This window comes from Desmodus rotundus, chromosome 2 (assembly GCF_022682495.2).
Source record: "Desmodus rotundus isolate HL8 chromosome 2, HLdesRot8A.1, whole genome shotgun sequence".
NCBI lineage: Eukaryota > Metazoa > Chordata > Mammalia > Chiroptera > Phyllostomidae > Desmodus > Desmodus rotundus.
The window spans coordinates 25,721,778-25,748,464 of NC_071388.1; the positions used below are offsets into that span (position 1 = coordinate 25,721,778).

Consider the following 26,687-nt stretch of genomic DNA (forward strand, 5'->3'; position numbering starts at 1 on the left):
ACACCATAATCTTTTCTAGGTATTACTAAGTTGTTTTCCAGACTGACTGCACCAGTTCACACTCCCATCAGGAGTGCATTGTAGAGAGTGTTCTTGAACTTTATACTTGGGGAAGAGAGTGTGTATTTCGTAGACTAGCACTTCCTCATAGGGCAAGGCGATATGTGATTTATGAGATCACCTCTCAAAATACACACCTTTTTCTACCTCTGTTTCCTTCTAGGGGTTTGACCTGTTGGTGTGTATTTGTTGTTGGTACTGGAAACTGGAAATTTAATTATAAAAAGTCTTACTTGGTGAGCCTTATTGCTTTTTGAAAACCTTCAACTCAGTGACTAATTGATTTACTGGCTTACTACCATCCGTGAAGCCTTTGTAAACTTCCATTTTCATTTGTTTTGTTTGTTGGTTGTTCTGCTCAATTCCAATCATTTGTTATTTCTGCAGAGGGGAGGTGGGAGGGGATAGTCGGGGGAAAAGGGGGAAGAGTTTTCAGGAACAACTATAAAGGACACATGGACAAAACCAAGGGCGGGGTGGGGTGGGATCAGGGGTGGGAGGTGGGGATGGCTGGGGTGGTGAGGGGAATGGGGGGGAAATGGAGACAACTGTACTTGAGCAAAAATTTTAAAAATTAAAAATTAAAAATAAATTAAAATCACATTAAACACATTAAAATCCCTGTCTCCAGTTTCATTTTCATATACTGTCTGAAGCAATGAATTGTAGTTTTCATATTCAATCTTAAAAACATTTTTGCTTAGTTGGCATTTTAAAGACTGGAATATTTTACTATAATAAATAATTAGGTTTCTCTGGGAAATGTTAGTTTAAAACTGTGCAGCTAAGAGTCCTGGAAGGAACCTAGGATTCAGCCTTGTTAGCTCTGCTGGGTTAGTTATGACTCGTCTACTTCTTCCAGCTTCCAAAATTTTGTTACTATTGTCTTCTCTCCTCTTTTCATTATACTTAGGCTTTAAAAAATAATTTTAATCCCATTATGCTCTAGAAGAATTTTGGGAAGACACAAAATGAAATATGTATCCAGTGTGCCTTTTAAAAATAGTAATGGTATCATTTATGGAACCCCTACTATGGGTCAGGACTATACTAAATGTATTACCTTTGTAATTTTAATTGATTCCATGATAGCTTTAGTAGTAAAGAGGTAAAGGTGGAATCAGAACTGAGGTTTTCTGGCTATAAAGCCTATATTCTCCCCGCTATACCACATAGCCAGTAGGGTTTTTTTAATTTGAAAAAGAATCATAATACCATGTGTTTATGTTTATTTTTTGTACTTTTTTATAATAGTGTTAATTATAAGCTACTTAAGATTAAGGAGAAATCATACAGCACAATTGTCATTAGAAATCACCCAACACAATTGTCATTCTTTTGAAATCTTATTCATTTAGCTTCTCTTTCTAAAAGCTGACTTCTTGGTAAATCATGACTGAGATATTCTTTATTTGAAAAAATTAGTATTCTTTTGAAGAAAATATGAAGAGATCTCAGGATTCTGGTTCTAAAGAAGAATTCAAATTTATGTTCTTTAAAAGTTTGTGTCTTTTGCCCTGGCCGGTGTCACTTAGTGGTTGAGTGCTGGCCCATGAATGAAAAGGGCGCTGGTTCGATTCCCAGTCAGGGCACATACCTGGGTTGCAGGCCAGGTCCCCAGTAGGAGGCACACGAGAGGCAACCACACATTGATGTTTTTTTCCCTGTCTTTCTTTCTCCTTTCCCCTCTCTAGAAAATAAATCAATAAATCTTTAAAAAAGGTCTGTGTCTGTTTAAAAAATTATCTATTTATTCTCCATAAATAAAAACCCCTCCTAACTTTATTGAGGATTATGATAGTATTCAGTAATTATCCATCAACAATATACATTTCAAGGCATATTTCAATTTGAAATGTTGTCAAACAACAAATCGATATTTCTCCTTCTCTGTCTCTAAAAATCAATAAATAAAATTTAAAAAAATTTATTAGAAATTACCCTATTGCAAGTGATAATTTACATAGTCTCCTGATGGTGGAAATGTATTAGTAGTAATGAAAACTGGCAGGCACCTGGTCCAAGAATGTTACAAATGGCTGGGCTGACCACAGATACTTTGCTACAATTATTTAACAGATAGCTGAAGTATCTATTATTAAGGTACTGTCCCAGGCCCTGATGCATAAAATTGAATGCTAAATTAAGGAAAGTTGAATTAGAATTTCTAAAAGAAAGAATTTTCAAAAAAAGACTATGCTTACAATTATGTGAGATAAAGAGAGGAAATATACAAACAAAAATTACAAGACAGGAGTGTAAAAAGTGAATCACGAAGATAAAGAAAGCAAAAACAAGTCAGTACTCAAAATAAGGTGGAACTGTCTTGTCTCAAGAGATATAAAAGCCTGATTTGCATAAATTAGCATCCCTAATGCATAGGCACTGGATGCCTGGAAGGTTGCCAGTGTAGCCTTTGGTGAGAGTCCCCAAAGTTCAGGGGACTTCCAATTTACAGGACACCTGTTAATGTTTTCTGTTATTTATTTAGCTGTTTACTTTCTCTGAGTTTTCTTAGCATTCTTCTCGATTACAAATGGCCCTAGTAGTGAGGGAGTTAATCTGTTGTGCACATGTACAAAAAAATGATTACATTTTTTATCTTCATATATCAGATTCCTCTTTATAATGTTCATCATTCATTTTCTATATTTATAACATCATTATTGGCATAGATATGACCAGAGGTGATTAGTATGACAATAGTACTAATTGCTTCCTGTTCTTTAACATTTACTATCTGCCAGGCACTCCACCAAGTATTCCTATATTAGCTCATTTGATTCTTAAAAGAACCCTGTGAGGTAGTAGCTCTTGTTTACAGGTAATGAAAGTGAGGCACAGAGCGGTTAAATGATTTTAGTTCCTCAGGCTTCCAAGCCTGGGATTTAAGTCCAGGCTGTGTGACATCGCAGCATTGGACAACGGTGCTCTTCAGTACAGATGTCTGGTGGACTCCACAGTTGGTGTATTTGAATTACTGTGGACATAATATCCAGAGACCAGAAGAACTCTCACTTTTATTTTGTAGTTCCTATCTAGACATAAAATTCTCACTGAATTTAAAAAAGGGTTATTTTTGAGTGCTTGTTATAAGTACTGAATCATGAAGCTGATGGTGCTTTGAATGCATGTGTTGTTAGCATTGTTAGTGTGTGATTAAGGGAGGGAGTTCCCTTGTGAGGGAAAGAAAGGTCAGGGCTGGAATTCTGTGGGTGTCAGCCCACTCATTCCATGGTCAAAGTCGACCCTTTTAACCCTAGTTCTCCCCATGACCAAAGTGGGCACGTGGGCATAAGAGGCGCCAGATGTGAGGATGGGGATGGATCCCTGCACATCCCAAACTGGAATGATGGCCACAGTCAAAGCTCTGTCACTGAAGCCTTTGTGAAAAATATATGTTTGTGTATATACATCTCACATTTTTACACTCCCCTTTCTGTTCTGAGCCTCTTTATTTTCACGGAACCTAACCTTATTTTTGAAAGTCTTACTCCTGGGGGTCTCTAAACCCCCATATTTTAATTTAACTTGCCTTAATTTGGAATGCCTGTACTAGGGCAGTGTCAAAAGTATGGCAATGGCGCAAATGGTTAAACGATGTAGGGAAAAAAAATCTTGTGGTCGCCTCAGCTATTTGTGACATTCTGTATCCTGTGGTGGGGTGGCTTTCCTGTGCCAGGAGAAGGTGGGTGATGAATCTTGCCCCTTCTGGGTGGCCCAGCTGCCTATGCTTTGACATATCTGTTAGGACTCCGCTATTTTCAGACATGGTCTTCCTAGGGGTAGAAGTGATAGTATTGCTTCCGAGATGAGTCTTAAGTTAGATATAGGGAAGCATTGGCATTTAGGTGTTTTAAGCTTTATTGGTGAAAGAATATAACACATTTTATATGCATTTTAATATATGGCTCAGAATATGATTTGGGTCCTTATTGGACCCTGACTTAATGATACTATTGGTTTTTAGTTTTTTCTTCACTATACTTTTTAGTATCATTAGAGACCATCGAGACAATTGGTAAATTGAGTATAATAAATGAAAATGTTTTGTGAAATTAATGACTATGGAGCTCTATTAATAGCAACAAAAAGTCAGACTTGAGTATTGATTATTATAGATGAGTTTCTTTGGCAGTTTTATATATTAATTGCTAAAAATATGTCAGCATATTTCATGTGATTATTCTTACCAGGTGCAGATAAATTCCCTTCCTGATAGAATCATTATTCAAAGTCTATTTAGATTTATTTTATCTTTTTGTCTTTTAAAGTAATTTTTTAAGGTAATGTGATCTTGGAGTAGGTAATAAAGCATATTGTGGAAGTGTTATCTCCTGATTATACACAGCCTAGTCTTTCTTATTGAAAAGTACTATCTTTAAAAAAATCTGTATTTATAACACACATTGAAACAAATTTATTGGATAATAGCAACAGTCTTCGGGTCGAAAATAGCAATGCAAAATTTGACTTAGTTTTATCACTCGCAGGAATTTTCATTAGATCTCCTGTACAGAACTATCAGCTATAAATAGAGATCAGCTAATTTGATGAAGAGGCTGTAGGTCTATGGATAATTGAATAAATATATCATGGCTTAAAAAATCTCACATGAGATGACAGTAATGGTGAATAGGGCAGAGGAGAAAAAAGAAGAGGGGAAGAAAAGGAAAAGGAAAGATAAAGGAACAATGATGGATTTGTGTGCAACAAAACACGCTTCCAATACCGACCCAACTTACACGCTTTCTCAGTAGGAGGCCATTGTTCTTTCTGAAACTTTTTTTGCTTGGCTGCTTTCCTTCCCAGTTTAGAAGGAGGACAGCCCTCCTCCCTCCCCTTCTGCTCCTTTGACCAGAGACTAATGTTGCTGAGGTTGTTGGGGAAGAAATGGAATTTTTCATCTGCAAATGTGGTCAGCCTTTGTAAGAACTGGCTTCCAGCAGAAATCTTGTTATCTCTGAGATACTTTTTCACTGGCTGATTTTTAAAAATTATTTATTTTTATTTTCATTCTATTACAGGTGTCACAATTTCCCCCCCTTTGCCCTCCTCCACTTATCCTACATGCCCCCCGCTCCCACAGTCAGTTCCTACAATACATTCAGCATACATCGAACAAGTACATATCGAATGCCTACTGTATACATTATGGGTGCCAGGGATTCAGTGGTGATAAAATGAGAAAAATCCCTTATCTTCTAGAACAGGAGGTAAACAGTAAATAAATAAGTTTAAAAATATAATAGGCTAGGTAGCGGTGGGTACTAGGGAGGAAAATAAACACATAGAAAGGGTTCGCGAGTATTTCTGGGGTGTGTAGGGATTGCAGGTTTTGATAGGAGCAAGCCGTATTTATGTCTGGGGCACCTGCTCTGCCCAACCACAGCTCATGAGTGTCCTGCAGTATTTCCTTAGATTCTATAACTGCTCTGTCCTCGAGAATAGAACCTTTCACATAAAGAGGTCGGTGGAACCACTCAAAACTGAACCAAACACCCTGCCCCACATACCACCTTATGTTTATAGCCAAGTCAGCTAATACAGCTAAGTAGCAAATATCCAGATACCTTGAGAGAGATGCATAATTAAAAACAAAACAAAACAACCCTGCTCTTAATTCCAACATTTGAGTCTGAATCTTTCTGCCTCCAACAGGATTGCCATTCTTAGCTTAGTTAAGACCACCAGTGTTTAGAAGGAAGCAGTAAGTTCCAGGGCAGGATATTAACAGTGAGAACTGATACATGTTGTTCTTTACTGACCTAAGGACGAGCAAACAGTAGAAGATTCTGTACTCCTCGGTCTTCTAGAACCTGCTCTGCACTTGTGCCCACCCCACATGTGTTGTTTCCCCTACCAGATAACCTGGTATCTTTAACCTGGAGTATCTTCCCTCCTTGTTTTTGTTGATCAAAACTCCACCCACATCCTGGAAGATAGGGACTCACCTCTTCATCTCTGTGTCCTTACCAGCTTCTGTGGGATCTGGCATCAGTACATGGTCAATAAATATGTGAGTGGGATGAAAGAGGGGCATTTATCTACTTCACTTTTCTGTCCACAAACAGCTGTTAAAAGTGGTGTTTCCAGGCTTTGTCCCATCTCTGGCTTGTCTTAGTCTATCCTTCCTTTCACACTCCTGTAATTAAAACAAAGCAAAACTGATTAAGGAGGCTGCTAGACAATTCACTCAGCTTCCAGAGAGGATGACAAAGGAGGCTGGAATACACAATGGGGAAAAGACAGTCTCTTCACGAAGTGGTGTTGGGAAAACTGGATAGCCACAGGCAAGAAAATGAAACTGAAACACTTTCTTACACCACATGCAAAATAAACTCAAAATGGATTAAAGACCTAAGTGTAAGCCCTGAAACCGTGAAACTTCTGGAAGAAAACACAGGCAATAAACTCTTTGACATGGCAGTATTTTTTTAGATATGTCTCCACAGGCAAGGGCAGTAAAAACAAATAAACAAATGGGACTACATCAAACCAAAAAACTTTCGCACAAGGGAGGGAACCATCAATAAAATGAAAAGACAGACTACAAATAGAAGAAGATATTTGAAATGATATATTTAGTTAGGGGCTAATGTCCAAAATATATAAAAAACACATATAGCTCAACATAAAAAAAACAAACAACATGATTAAAAAATGTGCAGAGGACCTGAATAGACATTTCTCTAAAGAAGAGATGCAGATGAAAAAGAGGAAAGACAAACATGAAAATATGCTCAACATCACTAGTCATCAGAGAAATGCAAATTAAATCCACAACGAGATGTTACCTCACCTGTCAGAATGGCTACCATCAATAAATCAATGAATAGCAAGTACTGGCGAGGATGGGGAGAAAGGGGAACTTTTGTGCACTGTTGGTGGAGTTGCAAGTCGGTGCGGCCACTATGGAAAACAACATGAAGTTTCCTCAAAAAATTAAAAATCGAACTACCATACAACCCAGCAATTCTACTTCTGGGTATTTACCCAAAGAAAACGAAAACCCTAACTTGAAAAGATATGCACCCCTATGTTCATTGTAGCATTATTTACAATAGCCAAGATAAGGAAGCCACCGAGGTGTCTATAAATAGATAAATGGGTAAAGAAGTTTTGGTCTCTATATATATACAATGGAATATTACTCAGCCATAAAAAAGAATGAAATCTTGCCACTTGCAACAACATGGATGGACCTAGAGGGTAATTATGCTAAGTGATTAAGTTAGAAAGAGAAAGACAAATACTGTATGATTTCATGTATGTGTGGCATATAAAACAAAAGAATTGAACAAACAAAACTCAACAGAAACTGACTCATAGATACAGAGAACAAACCAATGGTTGCCAGAGGGTAAGGGGGAATAAGAGGCACAAACTTCCAGTTGTAAAGTAAGAAAGCCACAGGGATGTAGTACAGCCTAGGGAGAAACAGTCAATAATAGCATACTTCTGTATGGTGGCAGGGGGTTCCTAGAGTTATTGTGGCGATCACATTGTAAAGCATGTCAATGTCAAATCACTTTGTTGTACACGGAAAATAACATAATATTGTATGCCAGTTATACTTTAATAAATACTAAATTTTAGAAATATACAGATGATGTATTGTAGAATTGTATACCTGAAACCTATATAATGTTATTAACCAATGTCACCCCAATGAAATTCAATGAAAAAATAAAGTGCCTGTCTTGTAGACAGGAAAAAAAAAAACTACCAGAGAGGGAAGCTCTTTTGGTTTCATGTTTGTTCCAAGTGGACATCGGCTACAACTTGCTCTTTGCTCATTTACTTTTAAAAAAATAACTGATTATCCCTTATCGGGGGCCTTCTGTTTCCTTCCTGCCTCACTAACTCCTTTCACATCCTGCAGGTAGACAGGCTGGTACCGGATTTCATTTGTAGCCTGTCAGCTCTACTTGTCAGCCGGCAGAGATATGGTTGAGTATTAAGAGGGGTTTGGGAGGTAGAGTTATTAAGGGAGCAGCAGCTTTGGTTTACCAGGGGGTGGAGATGCGGGAAGAACACATAGATATTTTCCAGTTCATTAAAGCGAGCAGAAACCTCAGGCTTTGGTCTCATCAGCATGCCATGCCTGGCCTGTTTCTTAACACATTAGGGTGTCCTTCACATGCTACACCTCAGCCTGCGAAGGTGTGGCCCGATAGTGGCTTCCTGGCCCTGGGACATTCAAGTGGATTGGCCTGTCACGTAAACAGGGTTGGAATCCTTAGGGCAGTTGAGAAAACAAGAAGGAATTTCAAAAGCCTGACACGATGACTCTTGGCTTTGTGAGCTGACCTTGCTCTTTATTGAGGCATTTCTTTGGGTGTAGTGGTTTTAAGCTTCATTTAAAACAACACTTAAGGATACTCTTTTGTTATCATCATCATTCTCGTTTTCTTTTTTTACTCATTATCATAGCTGCTACTTACTGAATGTCAACTCTGAGCCAGCATGGTCCTTATGCTTTACATGGATTAGTTCATTTAATCCCTCAGCAACCTTCCCCAAAAGGGACTGATCCTGAGCTGTAAACTACGGTCTAGTACTAGATCAGAAAGAAAAAGCACACACATTTTCCTCCGTAGGTCTAAGTGTGAGGTAGGGTAAAGCCACGAAGTGAAGTCAGTTATACATGTTTTTTTCCTGGGGGTGGGAGTATTTCATATTATTGACACCCCATCCTAAAAGTTAAGCATTTATTTTTCTAAATGGATTAGATAAATTTGGATTCACATAGAATAAGTCAAATCATAATTATACCTTGCTGCTCTGAAAATTAGTCTCTGAGGTCTTTCCATGTATGGCTGAGTTTTTAAATCTCAAGACCCACGTGAGATTGATAGGTCACATTCTGTCCTGTCGCCAATTGTCCATTCTGCATTGGGGAGAATGAAGACCTAAAAATTGTACACAGAATTGTTTTGGTGAATCTTGATGTTTTATATTCTTGTGCAATTTCAAAACTCTTTTAAATAGTTCAAAACTAGCCTTATGTCTGCTAACTGTAAGCATGCATAGCATTACAGCAGTAGTAGATTTAATACTTAAGAGCTATTTAAAGGAGCTTTTTAATTACCCACTTTAGCAGAGATTATAAATCAACTAAACATATTCTAAATTCCTGTTCCCTGCCAGGAGCTGTGTTAGGTGTTGGGGCAATTCAGTTGGACAGTACCAGCAATGGCCTCCGCCTACCTTGGACAGCACCCAATAGGGTTTAATAATAGCTGTGTTGGAATTCATTTGCTTAAACGTGTTTCATATGTTGCCAGGGAGAACCCAGGTTTTCATTAGTGGCCACATGATTAAGAACTAACCTCTGTGTGATCTTAATTAACTTTTTAATAAAAATCAGTAGCAAGTTGGAGATAAGAGAATATTAAGTGTGGTTCAAATATGAGTTGATGGCAATAGAGGTTTGTTCATATGTATTTTCTTTTTGTCAGCAATCCTTCATGATGCTCCAGTATTATGATCTCATTTAAGTGGAATTAAGTTTAAACAGCTCAAAATTATATAATTAAGATGTTCTGTTTCAAATATTCCCAGTTAATCTAAGACAGCTGCAATGATCCCCACTACACAGAGACAGGTATAGAAAGGATGAGGGACAGGTGGCTAGAACCCTCTGCATTGCTCATTCATGGGAACTGATTTGTTTGTTTGTTTGTTTGGTTGGTTATTTTGTCCTCTAATAATCTGTTAGGCCACTTTCTAGGTTCAGACAGTTTGTTTGTAAGAAGCTTGGGATTTGTGTGAAGCTATGAGCAGAAGTAAAAGAAATCTAGATTTGAGTCCTAGCTTTGTCCTCTTTTACCACGTATGTTAATGAGATTTAAGCTCTCTGAGGTCTGGTTTTGTCATCAGTGAAATGGATATAATAGTCCTAACTTACAGGTTGTTGTGAAGATTAAATCCAAACCACAAGCACAATGCCCAAGATGTTTCACGACGATGTTGGCCATCTCTCCCCAACTCCTAGTGGACCCCAACTGGGGAATGGTACTAGGTCAGGTACCCTGTTATGTAGTTAATTATAGTAATTAGTTCATATCTTGATTGCAGTTTGGAAAACAGTATTTTTTATTGTAAATAAGGTATAAATTAATCCATATTTCCATATAGAATACATTCTATATAGTAGGCTTTGTGGAATATTAGAGATACAAAGATGAATAAGGCTTCATTTTATTCAAAGAGTTCACAATGTATAGAGAAAAAGGGCATAAAGTCAACAAATCAGAGTATAATATGGTGAAATATTTTACTCTTTGAATGGATACGCTGCTGTGAATTATGGGGATGGAGGAGAACAGTGAGAACTCTGTCTGGTAGGGTAGGGGAGCTCAGGCCAGGCTATGCTTCTCAGAGATGCCATTGAGCTGGGCCTTGAGATATGATGGAGCTGGAAGACAAACAGAAGGAATGGTGTGAAAGAGCATTTCAGGCAGGGGAGGTGGCCTAGGAGAGACATGGGATGCTGACTAGGGAACTCGGGAGCCTTCTGCTCTAGTACTAATTTTGTAGCTTTCTAGCAAGAAAGTATATGCCTTTGCACGAGTCATTTAACCTGATTTTCATAATTTGTAAAGTGTAGGGGCTAGATTGAGTTTTTTGAGCTCTAAAACTTTGGTAAATATGATTCACAGATGCAGAGAAGGTAAATGAGTCACTTAATGTCTTAGTCATTTTGGCCTCTTGTAGCAAGATACCATAGGGTGCCCTAAAGAACAAATATTCATTTCTCACAGTTCTGGAGGTTGGGAAGTCCAGCCTCGAGGTGTCAGCAGATTTGGTGTCTGGCGAGGGCTTTCTCGTATCCTCACCTGGCAGAGAGAGCGAGCAAGCTCTTGTCTTTTTCTCATCTTTTAAGCACACTAATCCCATCCCATGGGCTCCACCCTCCTGACTTACCTAAAACTAACTACCTCCCAAAGTCTTCACCTCCAGATACCATATCACCATAGAGACTAGGGCTTCAACATATGAATTTTTTGGTGCGCGGTCACAAACATTTAGTCCATAGTGCATAAAGTGACGTGATCCACCTGCGCAGGGCTGGCGCTGGAACTCATGTCATTGTAGTCTGCTCTCCTTCATCTCGGTCTCGTAGCACCTGCCTTGTACGTGGATAGTAGATTTGCTGAGTGGAGGTTGAACACCTGTGCTTTCTGAATGTCGTCCTTTCGTCAGCGAACTTGAGTCAACCAAGCACTCTTGGCTATTACCATGTACGTTCCAAGTATTTTTAAGTTCTTTAGACTGGTTGATTTCCTTTTGACCTCTCAGTGGATTTTTGTAAGTTTCATTTGTTAAGGATTATGAGAACACTAAATACAAATTGGTATTCCACCTCTCTTCTTAAAGAGGCATTAGCTCTGCTGGAGGACGAAGACATGAAAGCTTATTTCACCTTAAGAACCAGAATTCCCTTGCTCTACATTCTAAGCAGTATATTTACATTAAATTATTGACATTTTTTCCTTTTTTATTGTCACCCCTACTATCTTTAATATTTTTTATTAAATTGACTTACTTTATTTTATTTGAACACATTTAAAAAATTTAGTAACTGAACTCACAGATTGATTTCATTATACCATTCATTACATTTGTTCATTATATATGTCCATTATATAATGTATATTGTTCAGTATATATTTGTTTCATTATATTGTTTCCAATTCACTTTAAGGTAACTAACTATATATAAAAATCATCCTTGTACCATCTTCAACCTTCTTGGTATATGTACTAAGGTTCTTTGGAGGACCTTACTAAAGACCATAGTGGACCTATTATTTGAATAGCAAAAGAAGGGAGGAGCAAAAATGATAAATAAAAATGATACTGTTAAAAGCGTATATGTCATATGGGTGATAAATAAGAGTGAAAAAATGAGTTTATAAAAGACAAACAAATGAATTTCCTTGACTTCAAGCCCCTGTTATTGTCATTGTAAGTTTGTGCGTGTAAAGAAAGTAGTGTAACAAAATGACATTCCCTTTTGAGCCTTAAATGCTTGCCCTCTTTTTTTCATGACTCTTGCTTCATTGAGTAGTGTTGGAGTATAAGACCAGATAGATGTGAATCTATGCTATTCATCTTGTCAGGAAGGCTAGTGTTTGTGCCAGGGAAAGGAAACACTTGTCCTTGTTGGAGGAAGGTAAACAAAGAAACAAATGAAATCGGATTTGGGTTGCCAAGCTATGGGCAGAACCCTTGAATGCTAGGAAATCAGACTGGAGAGCCTGGTTAAAAGAAAAGGGGTGGGTAGCGCTGGCTTCCTGGGCACGTGACCTATGTGTTTGCACAGGTTGCCATATTTGGAAGGGCCCTATACTGGGTTTAATGCCCTGCTGTCACTGTCTTTAAATTCTTTTTTTTTTACATTTAATTTTTTAAATATATTTTATTGATTATGCTATTACAGTTGTCCCATTTCCCCCCCTTCACTCCACTCCATTCTGCCCACCCCCTCCCTCCCACATCCCCCCCCTTTAGTTCATGTCCATGGGTCATACATGTAAGTTCTTTGGCTTCTACATTTCCTATACTATTCTTACCCTCCCCCTGTCTATTTTCTACCTACCATTTATTCTACTTATTCTCTGTACCTTTCCCACCCTCTCCCCCTCCCACTCCCCTATTGATAACCCTCCATGTGATCTCCATTTCTGTGGTTCTGTTCCTGTTCTAGTTGTTTGCTTTTGTTTCTGTTTTAGGCTCTGTTGTTGATAACTGTGAGTTTGCTGTCATTTTTATTGTTCATATTTTTTATCTTCTTTTTCTTAGATAAGTCTCTAACATTTCATATAATAAGGGCTTGGTGATGATGAATTCATTTAACTTGACCTTATCTGAGAAGCACTTTATCTGCCCTTCCATTCTAAATAAAAGTTTTGCTGGATAGAGCAATCTTGGATGTAGGTCTTTGCCTTTCATGACTTGGAATACTTCTTTCCAGCTCCTTCTTGCCTGTAAGGTCTCTTTTGAGAAATCAGCTGATAGTCTTATGGGAACTCCTTTGTAGGTAACTGTGTCCTTTTCTCTTGCTGCTTCTAAGGTTCTCTCCTTCTCTTTAATCTTGGGTATTGTAATTATGATGTGCCTTGGTGTGTTCCTCCTTAGGTCCAGCTTCTTTGGGACTCTCTGAGCTTCCTGGACTTCCTAGAAGTCTACTTCCTTTGCCAGATTAGGGAAGTTCTCCTTCATTATTTGTTCAAATAAGTCTTCAATTTTTTGCTCTTTTCCTTCTGGTACCCCTATGATTCAGATGTTGGAACTTTTAAAGTTGTCCTGGAGGTTCCTAAGCCTGTCCTCATTTTTTTGAATTCTTGTTTCTTCATTCTGTTCTGGTTGACTGTTTATTTCTTCCTTCTGGTCCACACCATTGATTTGAGTTCCAGTTTCCTTCCCATCACTTTTGGTTCCCTGTACATTTTCCTTTGTTTCTCGTAGCATATCCTTCATTTTTTCATCTAATTTGTGACCATATTCAACCAATTCTGTGAGCTTCCTGATTACCAGTGTTTTGAACTGTGCATCTGATAGGTTGGGTATCTCTTCATCGCTTAGTTGTATTTTTCCTGGAGCTTTGATCTGTTTTCTCATTTGGGCCATTTTTTTTGTGTTGGAGCGCCTGTTACGTAAAGGGGCCGAGCCTTAGGTGTTCACCGGGGCGGGGTAATGCTGGTCGCTGCTCTGTGATGCTGTACGTGGGGGAGGGGCCGAGAGGGAGCAGTGGCGCTTGTTCCACTCTCTGCCAGTTTTCAGTCACTCACTCCGCTACCCACAAGCAAAGTGGGCCCCTCTAGTGCTGATTCCCAAGTGGGTAGGTGTGTGTACATTCTAGGCCCCTGTGGGTCTCTCCAGTGAACTCTCCTGTGAGGCTGGGAGTTTCTCCCGCTGCCGCATTAACCCCCACCGGTGTTTTCAGTCAGTGGTTTGAGGCTTTATTTCCCTGCCCTGGAACTCTGGGTTGTGCGGTCTGTCACCCGGTCCACCAGCTGCTGCCTCGCCAGCCAGCTGCAGCTTTGCCCACCCCGCTCCACAGTCCACCACCTTGCTGAGTCCACCAGCCTCTGCCTTGCCGCAAGTCCTCTCTGCCCCGCTGCCAGTCTCCGCTCCTCCTACCGGTCTGGGTGAGTGTTTCTTCTTTATCTCCTTGGTTGTCAAACTTCCCCGCAGTTCCATTTTCTGGCAGTTCTGATTGTTTTTTGTTTTTAAATTGTTGTTGTCCTTCTTTTGGTTGTGCGAGGAGGCACAGTGTGTCTACCTACGTCTCCATCTTGGCCGGAAGTCTGACTGTCTTGAAATTCTTAGTAATGTTTTGAAAAAGGGGCTCTGCCTTTTCATTTTGCACTGCACCCTGCAAAAGTAGCCAGTTCTTAGGGTTGGATAGAGAGATGTTTATAGAAAGCTTCATAGTTTAGGTTCATGTAGAAATGGAAGTGTGAAAAGTAGAAATGAGCTGCAAAAAGGAGGTTTTGGGTACTACTTGGTGGATCGCTCCTGATTGACCTTAGGATTCTTCCTACCTTCCTTTCATGGTTATAGGCTTGTAGAGCGAGTGGCTAATTATACAAGGAAAACTTGGGTGACGCAATGAACTCACCCTTAAGAACTTGAAAAATTATGTGGTAAGATTGTTCTCTGTGAATTGAATTGTAAAATCAACCCATGGTGGATAGAGCAGGGGCTGGCAAATGTAATACTCACCAAGAGTGGTGTTAAGACAACAGGGAGTGGTGGACAATGGGGGTGGGTGGCACCAGAGGAAGCATGACCTGTGTCAAGGAGAAACCATGTTCTGTGTCAGTCTGTCTTTGCCATGTTGTGTTCAGCCATGTCATTGTCCAGCATGACTAAACCCTCTAGGGTTTTTAGGGGGAGCTGGAAATCTGGATTTTTTTTGACTGATTGTGACATTTTCCAATTAAAAAAAAATACTGTGTGGATTAAATAAAACCTGTCTAATTGAATTCTTTTCAGTTCCTAAGAAGATATTTAAAAAAAAACCAAACGTATTTTCTAAAGGCAAACATGGAAAGTGACATAGTTACTGTTTTGTGGAGGGAGCCATAGCAATGAACCTGATTTTAATATCTTTGAGGAGGCCAGCCCTAGTGAGAGATGGAGTTAGGGCAAGAGTGGCCAATAGATGTTAAGGATTATGATACAGAAGGAGCTCCAGGTTTTCTATTTGGAGGGGCTTAGGGCTTAAAAGGGAGATTGGTTTCGAGGGAACCTGTTTTGGAGCCTTGTTTGCCTAACTAAATCACTGTTTATGACATAGATTATAAAAAATCACCCAACTTTATAATATTTTTTCTATACTTCAGATAAAATCGAAAAGACAGCAGTTGCCCACCCCTAGGAATGGACAGAAATGTTTCAGAGCTGCTAGAGATTAAGGAGGAGCTAAAGCTTCTTATACCCCCCAGACCAACCTTTTGCTCATACTGTTATAGTCCATTGTTAAAGAAGATGGTCACATCAGGCTCTTCTAGTGTGATGCCATTAAAAATGCAGTTCACCTAACCATTTCCCCCCATGAGTGTGTGTTCACTTTCTTTACATGATTTGACTTCCCAAGTAGATCTACCAGAGGGCAGGATTGGGTAGGTTCTGCAGGATAGAATACAGGTGTTTCTGTGACTATTGCTGATTGTAATTTAATAAATTGACATTATGGTGTTATACTTAGAATGGTGGTTACTGGGGATCTGCCAGTGAAATCTGGAATCCCTTTGGTGTGCTGACAAACTCAGTTTTGAACTCACACAGCTCAGGGTCAGACCCTATACTATGGCAAATTTACCAGAGTAATGGGTGTCACCCTGGTGAAGCCCTTTGGGAGGACTTTTCCTAAGTGACAGCAAAAACATACCTTGAATATATGCATTTTTCCTATTTGAGTTTCACTATTTACAGAGATGAAATATGTAGTGCATTTGAAAGTTATGAAATAAAGAGGGATAACCCCATGGAAGTATTAATAAGGTTTCAGGTAAGCTTGGGAAATGCAGGTTTAAGTGAAGGTAAATCAATTTCTTTTTAAAAGGATTTTTATCCCCTCCAGAACATTTCATCTTTTAATGAGTGATTCCCAGTAGGAACACATGGTTAAGTAGTGTTTCCCAACTTCATTTGCTACTGGTACCTTTAAATTGTTTCCTTTGGCTATGCTTTTGGAAAACACCACGAAATATTTGCAAAGCATTGTCCTAAGAATGCATTGAAATTGAGGTGTTTCTAGAATTCTCCTGGGGGGAGAGATGAGTGTGGGTTTGAGGAATTTCTGATGAATCCCAGTTTTCACTGTGTTCCCTAAGATCTACCCACATGTTCTGGAATCCACAGAAAGAGTGGGTATGACCATTTGCTACTAAGTATTTGAACCTGGAATTGTCCCAGTATGGAGTCGGGCAGAAATGGAATTTGGCAATCTGGTCTTGGAAATTTGGATCTACATATTGTGGGTCAGCCTGTAATTCCCAGCATCCAAGACTTTATCTGTTTTTTTTCTCCTGGTAGCTTGCTTCTTAAAAGGGAACTTGGGCGGGGGTGGGGGGGTGCTTATTAAGACTCAACGAACATGGTTAACTGTCTTTGTAGAGATTATTTTCAGAGGATCAGAGATGAGATTATAGAGTAATATGGTTTTATAGGCACTCCTGTCATTTTTTCTGATTCTAGGGTAAAGAAAGTGAATGCAGAACTCAATTTCCAAATATGAAATGTTGATTTCAGGTACAACCCAAGTATATTCTTAGTGTGTAATGACAACAGTGAGAGAAAAATTGATTAGTATTTTTAAAACAGCAGGAAAATTATTTCCTGCTCAAACATTGATTAGTCTTTGAATAGGTTTTCTTATAATTCTTTTCTTCCATGAACTGCAGGGTGCAGCACAGCCATATTTTATGCAGAGTCAAGCAGAGAAACCTACTTGCTGTGATTAAACTTATTGCTGCTTTTTTCACCAGGTGCAAATAGCTTTGTCTTCAGTAGTTACACTTTCCTGGCTTGATAACACATCAGGACTTCCCTAGTTTTATTTTGATTAAAGGGATTAAAGAAACTATTGTCTTAGAGTATGAAATGTGGAAACAATGAAATATTGAAATTTTCTGATGATGTATGTTCCTCCCTTTGGCTTATAAATAGCAATTTGCTTAGCATCCTTGCAGGAGTGCTTGAAAACCCTATTAGCTGAAGCTCGTGTTAACATTAATTTGTTCCTGGTTAGATGTTATGTAAACTACAGGGATAAAGAAGACTGAAGTCCTTTCCTTCAGGGAACCTGAGATCTATTTGAGGGGTTGAGACATAGAAATAAGATAAATAAATATTAGTATGAGTGCACTTATGATGAGTCTTAAATGAATACTTTAAAATATTACCTAACTGGTATGGGATTTTGGAAGGGGAGAGATTTTTTAATGCATCCTGTGGTAGTTGGGGGAGGGGCGGGGCTGGAATTTGAGCTAGTCCCTGGAGATGGGAAGGGTTTCGCCTGGTGGAGAAGGTTAGGAGGGTCGCTGGTGGTATTACCAAAGTGGGCTAGGCTGGGATATGTCTGCCTTTTTAACAGTGTGGAGAACTGTTTGTCTGTATGGAGAACTTATGAAGGAGAATATTGGGAAATAAAGCTAGAGAGGTAGATTGAATTTAAATTGGAAAGGACTTTGAATGCCAGGCAAAGGAATTTGGACTTTGTTCTGTAGAAAGTGGCTAAACAGTGAAGCTCCTTGGACAAGAATAAATAGAAAATGCAAGAAATGGCTTTGGAGTTAGAACAGACATGGCACACAGCTCTCACCCGAGGTGTTTTAGGATAGAAGACTGGTGAAAATAACTGGTGAGCAAGCTCTGTCTTCACTTCTGCTGGGGATGTAGGTTGGGTTAGCTCCTTAATTTTCTTTCTTCTCTTTATTTTTCCTCTTCTCTTTTAAGGCTTGTATAAAACCTTTTTTCAGTCTTCAAATAGACCTTTCTTCCTGCATGATAGTTTGAATACCCAAAGCTATTTTCAGTTGCTCCAGATTGTCACAAGAGTTTGATGTCCAGGTGCCAATTGGAAGGACCAAACCTGGCCTGTGGAGGATTGTTTTTAAAATCCGACTCTAAATTAAGCACTTTGGGACAGAAAAATGAGATGTGGCCTACTTCTAACTCTCCATTTAACTAAAAGTATATGTATTTTTCTTCTCTGCCTAAACATTTGTCTGGCTCTTTCAGACTTAAAAGGAATATAACTCAGAGCCAAGAATATTTAGAATCCTCCTTACTTCATTTTTGCCAGGGTAGTTTTTGGCTTCCACTATGCTTAAAAAGTTATAAAGAATTTTTTTCAAAGATTCAGTAATAATTCTTTAAAAGTTAAAAAAAGTTAAAAAAAAATTTTATTCCTGGCCCTCATGTTCCATATCTCACAAATTATTGAAATGGAATTTAATGTTTGGAGTATGAGACATTAATAGAAGACTTTTAAACATCTAGAATTAATGTATAATTTTAGATCTCATTCTTAGTGACAGTGTCCATGTTAGTAGCAGGAGTATAGGGAAGTAGATTATATATAGGTCAAACTCTGAAGCCATAAAAACCTGACTTCAAATCTTCCCTGTGCCACTTACTACCTGAGTGACCTGAGTATATTACTGTGATTATATGTCATTTTTCGAGTTCCATGGGTAGAATTTTAAGCAGGTCCTTTTCTGTCTATGTAAGTGGAATTTATTCTGAGAGACACAGTGACAGAGGATAGATAAAAACACAAATGGACTTTTAAGGGTGTCTCAGCCTAGAGACTTACTGAGACCTGCTAAGACAGAGTAGAGGAAGTAGGGAGTTTGGGCAGAAAGAGGGGTTAAGGGTTATGTCTCCTCAGATTTCAGACCCTTATCTTCTCTGAGCCTTAGCTTCTTCATTGTTAAAAATGGAGAATAATACCTTACAGGGTTGTTATGAAGATAAAAATACATAATTTAGTGCGATGCTGGGACCATTTAGCCACTCATAAAAGAATGCACATAAAAGAGTAGCTGTTATTATTGCTAGTAGTGGGATTTGCTGTGTTTAATTAAATTAATCCCCCCCCCCCCAGCTCTTTCACCCTTTTCCCTTTATTTCCTTTCCTACCAACCTAGATGTGGATATTCAGAACCTAGGATCTAGAGCTAGGGGGAAGAAAAAACAAAAGCCTTTAGAGATTACATCAGTCTTTTAAGGAAGGTGCCAAGAGACTACCATGTGACGCATTTCCATCCCACTGGTCAAAACTCAATCACATGGCCATACTTGGCTGCAGTGGAGGCTGGGAAATGTAGACTTCGTGGATGGCCATTACTGTGGAAGGGGGGAAGATCAGATTTTGATGGATAACCAGTAGTCTCTGCCGAGACATTCAATATGCTCCTGTGACTCAGGCCAGTGTCCAGGGGGAAATAAAGCCAATTATGATGTTTTTCTCATGGACATATAATCATTTTAAATATTCTATAAGTGGGTTTCCATTTCACTGATATTCTTCATGTAGAACATTTTACCTTCAGTTTTTAATTTACTGTAAAGCATTTGACTTTCCAACTAAAGAGGTTAAGATTTTATAATCATTCAGTCTAGTATTACATTATTTGTTTTTCTAGTGATGAGGCCTTAGAGTTTGTGATCTGATCTCAACAATCTCACCTCACAGCCTCAACTGACATATACTTTGTGACAGTTTCTCCTTTACCGTCACAGATACCTGTATTGGTCATCACCTCTAGAATTCTGAGGCTCACAGTCAGTGAAACATACCCCACAGTCACGGTAACAACAAATCTATAAAAGCAGTGGTCGCATGTCTGAAAATACTCTTCTGAAGTAATTGCCAGGTCATACGAGAAATGCGTGTTTAGTTTTATGAGAAAGAGCCGTGCTTTTTTCCAGAGTGCTGTGGCATTTTACATTTCTACAAGGAAAGTGTCAGTGATTCAATTTCTCTACATTCTCTGAGTCTTTGCCAGATTGGTATTATCACTTTATTTTTTTAATTTAGCTAACCTGATAACTATGTTTTGCTATTTCATTGTGATTTCAATTAGCATTTTCCTAATGGAAATAAATATGTATCTCCAATAAGCACATGAAGAGAACATGGCATACCTTCTTTGGAGAAATGTCTGTTTGAATTCTTTGCCCTTTTAAAAATTGAATTATCTTTTTATTGTTGAGTTGTAAGAGTTCCTTATATATTCTGGATATATGAATAAATCTCTTAACAGATATATGATTTGCAAATATTTTCTACCATTCTTTGAATTGCGTTTTCACTTTCTTGGTGGTATCATTTGCAGTACAAAGGTTTTAAATTTCAATGAAGTCCAAGTTATCTTTTTTTTTTGTATCTTAGGTACTTTTGTTGTTGTATCTAACAATTCATTGCCTGACTCAAAGTCACAAATTTACTCCAATGCTTTCTTTTAAGAGTTTTATAGTTTTAACTCTAACATTTATGTCTATGGTCCATTTTGAATTATTTTTTGTCCATGGTGTAAAAGGTTTTTTTTCCAGCTTTATTGAGATATAATTGGCATATAACATTGTGTAAGTTTAAGATGTACAATATAATGATTTGGTTCACATATGTATTGAGAAATTATTACTACAGTAGGGTTGGTTAACACCTCTATCACCTGACTTAATCAACCATTTTTGTTAGTGGTGACATTTAAAATCTACTTTCTTAGTAACGTTCAAGTGAGACAATATTGTGTGTGTAGTCACTATACTATACATTGATCCCCAGACTTGTTCATCATATTTCTCAAGTGTTTTTCTCAAAGTTTTAAAACTTTACATTTTACATTTAAGTCTGTGATCCATTTGAGTTATTTTTGTAAAGGACGAAAGATTTATGCAGTCTGAAGAGAAACCAGAGAATTTGTTTTGAGTTATTTTTGTAAAAGGTGTGTCCAGTTGTGCTAGTACCATTTGTTGAACTCAAATAAAATTTTTAGGTTAAAGTTTAACTTGTGCCATATGTAGTCAGACTTTAAGCTGATTTTCCTTCTGAGAAGAAAGTACATCTCAGATGGAATTTTCCACTTGTTAACCTTTTTTAAAAAATATATTTTATCCATTCATATTCAGAGAGAGGTGAAGGGACGGAGAGAAGGAGAGAAGGAGAGAAGCATCTATCGGTTACGTTCCATATGCGCCTTGACCAGGGACAGAACCAGCAACCCAGGCATGTGCCCTGACCGGGAATCAAACTGGTGACCTTTCGCTTTGTGGGACAGTGCCCAACCAAACGAGCCATACTGGTCAGGGCTCCACTTATTAGCCTTTAAAGAAGAAAAACAAATAAAAGGTAGAGGTATCAAGAATTTAAGAAGTAGATATACCACCTCAGTTTTTCTACCTGAAAAAGGAACGTAATACTTTTTGCCAAACTAAAAATATGAGGATTAAAATAAAAAATACTAATTTCTTGTTATAAAGGTATTTTTAATGCCACTTAGCAGACTTAGAAATAGATCAGTATTGGGTAAGATCCCTCCCAATAAATAGGAAAGAGGCTCTCCTTGAAAATGAAAACAGGTGTATTATATACTGAGGTCTTCAAGCTAAAGTAATGAAAAAACACTAAAAAAGTATTGGCTTTTTGCATTTCAGGTCTTATTGTGTGGGACTTTGTTCATCTGTGGGTTTTATTAGGTTGTTTGTGAACAGTTGGTGCACGTCTGGTGAAGTTACACCTCATTAACAGAATATAAACTTTCCAGGTAGTTTTGTTGCCTCTTGTAGTTCTTTTTCTTTAAGACAAACTTCTGTTTTTATGAAAGTTTGGCTTTTCTGTCTTGGGAAGTCTCTGTTGATACTTTATATGTGTTTTAAATTACCCACCTTCTGTGGAGTTTTGCAGTCAAGCGTTAATACTTTATACCTTATTGTATTCCTTTAAAAATTTGTGTCATTAGGTTACTCAATTTAAATGATATATTAAAAAAAACCATTATGGCATATAAGATAAGCCTTTTAAAGTATAATAATCTCCTGTTATGTAGAATAGCAGAATCACTGGGAATGATCATATGTACCATGGGTGGGTTACCAGTGAAATCAGTTGGTTAGTTACAAAGCATATTTTCATCATGTGCATAGTGCTTTTGCTATGCTCTTTTAAAAAGATTTTTCACTGTCATATAATTTTATGACTCGTATACCATACAATTTACCCATTTAAAGTGTAGTATTTAGTGATTTTTAGTATGTTCACAAAGTTGTGCAACCATTACTACTAATTACAGAATATTATTCTGTTGATTATTTGTTAGTCCCTTATGATTCACTTTTGCTAATTTTATGTGTAGTTTATTCCAAAATAGATTAGAGGTGGTTTATAATAAGAGACTCATTATAACATGGCCAGTATACAACAGATCAAAAACAATAGTTGGAAGGGAGGAATAAATATACCAAAAATTTAAACAGAAACTAATGTAATATTGCTTTTAAGCAAAACATGCAAATCTGGATCTTTGAATCTGATAGTGTCTTATCTTCCATCATGGATCCAAAGTTATGTTCCTAAAAATAAATCACATCACATAGCTTCCTCTTTTAAACTCCTGAATTCCTATAGCCGAAAGTCATGTCTCCAGACAATGGATGACACTGGTTCAAGGTTACATATATGGAGAATGGTGGGTGGGAAGGGGTTTGTGTGTGGGACATGGACTGGTGGGTGGGAAGGGGTTTGTGTGTGGGACATGGACCATCTCTTTAGAGCATCAATTTTACATAAACATTTTAGGAAAAAACAATATATTAATTTGAAGATATTGTTTTATATAAGAAATACAACATCAGACTGGCATACCTTGTTTTATTGCACTTCTCACATATTTCCTTCTTTCTTTTCTTTTTTTAAACAAATCAGAAGCTTGTGGCAAACCCTGCATTGAGCATGTCTATTATCATCATTTTCTCAACAGCATTTGCTCACTTTGGGTCTCTGTGTCAGTTTTTGCTAATAGTCACAATATTTCAAACTTCTTCATTGTTATTATACACGCTTGTTATGGTGACTTGCAATTAGTGATCTTTGATGTTACTTTTGTAGCTGTTTTGGGGGGCCACAAACCGTGCCCATGTAAACAGTGAGCTTATATTGATAAATGTTGTGTTTTGGCTGCTCCACTGAGTAGCTGTTCCTGCATCGCTCTCCCTCTTCTTGGGCCTCCCTATTCCCTGAGACACAACGATATTGGAATTGGGCTAATTAATAACCCTACAGTGGCCTCTAAGTGTTCAAGTGAAAGGAAGAGTTTCATCTCTCACTTTACGAGGTCTGTCCAGAAGGTATCCAGCCATGTACTATGTAAAAGAGAGACATTTATTGAAGTAGATACAAGATACAAGAAACACTGTACATAGAACAGTGATGCCTCAGTCCCTTTCAAAGTAGGCACCTTGGGACCTCACACGTTCCTCCAATCGCCATCAGCTGCCCCATTGTATTTTCCTGAATTGCATCAATGGTCTGAAATCTCTTCCCTTTCAAAGGTGATTTTAGTTTTGGGAAAAGCCAGAAATCTCAGGATGCCAAATCTGGGCTGTAGAGGGGCTGAGTCACCTGGGTAATTTGATGTTTTGTGAAAAAAACTTTGCACGAGATGTGATGCGTGAGTGGGTGTGTTGTTGTGATGAACCTGCCAATCATCAGTTGTCCATAGCTGCAGCCTTCTGAGTCATCCAAATAGTTTCTGCAGAGGAATGTTCTAACTTAACACAAAATTTGACGCAGATTCATTGCTCTGTTCACTCAGTCATTTTGAATGTGATGGCCACACAGTACGTATGCTCACTCAATGACGTCTACTGCCCCCACTGACTAGTACAGTGAAGTTGTCATTGTTCATCCATGCGTATTCCAGTCCACTCTCTGTGGCTGCCAGGTTGCATCAATGTTGGACAAACCGTTCTGGTTATATTAGCAATGGCTGGACTTTTCTAGACAGACGTAAAAAGCTAGCAATGATTAAGCTTAGTGAGGAAGGCATTTTGAAATCCAAGATAGATTGGAAACTAGGCCTCTTGTGCCAGACAGTTAGCCAAGTTGGTGGCTACAGTAAAAACAGGTTTTCAATGTATCAGATGCAGTCTTATGTTGGAAGAAGATGTCATCTAGGACTTTCATGGCTAGAGGGGAGGAGTCAGTGCCTGGCTTCAAAGCTTCAAAGGAAAACTGACTGTCTTGTTAGGGGCTAGTGCAGCTGATGACTTTAAATTGGAGCCAGTGCTCACTTACCATTCTGAAAATGCTAGGGGCCCTTAAGAATGGTGCTAATTCTGCCTGTGCTCTAGAAACGGAACAGCAAAGCCTGGAAGACAGCACAGCTGCTTACAACATGGTTCGCTGAGTACTTTAAGCCCATTGTCGGGACCTACTGCTCAAAAATAAATAAGTAAATAAATAAATTCCTTTAAAATTTTCACTATTCATTGGCAATGCACCTGATCACCTAAAAGCTTTGATGAAGATGTACAATGAGATCAATATTGTTTCCATGCCTGCTAACACAGCATTCATTCTGCAGCCCAGGGTCAAGGAATAATTTTGACTTTGAAGTCTTATTATTTAAGAAATACATTTTTTACAGCTATAGCTGCCATAGACAGTGATTCCTCTGATGGATCAGGGCAAAGTAAATTTAAAAACTTCTGGAAATGAGTTACCATTGTAGATGCCGTTAAGAACATTCATGATTCATAGGAAGAGGTCAAAATATTAACGTTAACAGAAGTGGATTCCAGTCCTCATGGATGACTTTGAGGGGTGCAGTTCTTCAGTGGAGGAAGCAACGAAAACAAGGGTGGACACAACAAGAGAACTAGAATTAAAAGTAGGATGTGAAGATACGGCTGAGCTGCTGCAAGCTCCTGATAAAACTTAAACGAATGAAGAGTTACTTCTTACGGAAAGGCAAAGAGAATGGTTTCTTGAGGTGTACCCTGCTCCTGGTAAAGACTTTATTGGAGGAAGTAACTACAGATATGCTAGAAAAGTATATACATAGACATATAATTTCAGGAAAAATGGAGTTTGGGGTACTTATTTCCTCTTCAGTGCACTGTGGTTAGGCTTCTAGCACCCATCAGAGTACTGAAATTGCTGTTGCTAGGTCAACAGTGACCCAATTTCCCAATCCCATGTATGTCTCCCTACCCCCTTGTCTGCCGCACCCCCCAGCTGCTATCTGTTTGGAGCTGTCTGCTGCATTTGATATTATTATAACTTTTCCACTTCTGAAGGGCTTTATTTTCTTATTTCTGGAACAGCATGCCATCTCCCACAGTGCCTCATTGCAACCATCGCGTTTCCACAGGCTTCTCTTTCCCTGACCACATCTTACGTTTTTGTTGGTATCCCCATGTTGTGTCTGCAGCTCCCACCCTTCTCTGCACTGCACCGGGGCATCTCAGCCACTCCTGCTGTTTCTGTTCTCTGGCCGTAATGCCCACGTTGGGGCCCTTGCTGCAGCCCTCTGGAATGAATCCTCCTTATCTCTGTGTCTGTCTGTTTGGCCTTGCCGCTAGGAAAGTTTGAAGCTTCACAAACTCTGTATATCTCAAATGAAATTCCCCTTCTTTCCTGCTGAATTAATTCTTCTCAGTTATTCTCTCTCTCTCATTCTGTGAAACCACCATCTACTTAATTACTGAATTTGGAAACCTTAGCAATTCTCCAGGATCCTTTTTCCTCACTTATCCCCTTCAAATTAACCAAAACCTCTCAGTTTTATTTCCAGAATTTTTTGCAAATTAATTTCATTATTCCGAAGCTATTGCCTTTTCTCTCCAGTAATGAAGGGTGGAGAGTGCATGTGGGGAGTAGAGAAATTAACACTGTCCAGCACAGAGACTTCATTTTGAACCTCGGGCTATAATTCAACGTCACATCAACATCAGTTATGTGGGCATATGTCACACAGTAAATATTTGTGTTGTTTTCTGTTCTTGACATTTCCGGGATCACTCTTATCATTTTTTCTCCTCATCTGTCCATGCACTATTTCTTGATTTCTCTGCTTACCTAAACTTCCCTAGAATTCTCTGGATTGCCCTCTACCTAGAAAGACTCGGGTCTTTAACAGCCACGTGGCATCTCCTTTACGGACTCCTGTCCAGACCTTCTCTCACATTCAGCAGGCCCTGTATTGGAGTGGCAGACAGAGGCCTCTGTTGTGTCCGGGAGCCCTTGTTCTCTTGGTTCTCCCAGAGCCTGGGCTGGAATTGGGGGCAGTTTTGTTTTTTTCTGGCTTGGGCAGGGCACAGGGCTGCTTCGTCGGCTGTGTCTGCAGTTCCATGTCATGGCCCCACTGCTGATTCCGTGGGAGAAACAAGTTCATTTTAAGGAGGGTTGCTATTTTTTGTCATTATTGTGGTTCTCTCTCTGTCCTTCTGCATACGTGTTGGAGAGCAGTTCTTTCACTGATCATTACTGCAAGGTTTTCTATATCCCTTCAGTCCCTCCATCCCTCTCTAAAGGAGATCCTAGTAAATGTTGTCATTTACATACTTATTTTTATTCTCCTCCTCCTGTCACAAAG

At 38.7% G+C, this 26,687-nt stretch overlaps 1 protein-coding gene across 2 annotated transcripts in view; it reads left to right on the forward strand.

Moving 5' to 3' along the window:
- PPM1L (protein phosphatase, Mg2+/Mn2+ dependent 1L) overlaps window positions 1–26,687 on the forward strand; it is a 257,609-nt gene that overhangs the window by 57,866 nt on the left and 173,056 nt on the right. The window contains exon 1 of one of the 2 annotated variants that reach the window (XM_045197493.3): window positions 17,825–17,944. The exons of the other annotated variant lie outside the window; for it this stretch is intronic. The gene's annotated coding sequence lies outside the window, so the exon portion shown is untranslated. Of the gene's footprint in view, window positions 1–17,824; window positions 17,945–26,687 lie in introns of those variants that run through there. 2 annotated transcript variants of the gene reach the window in all.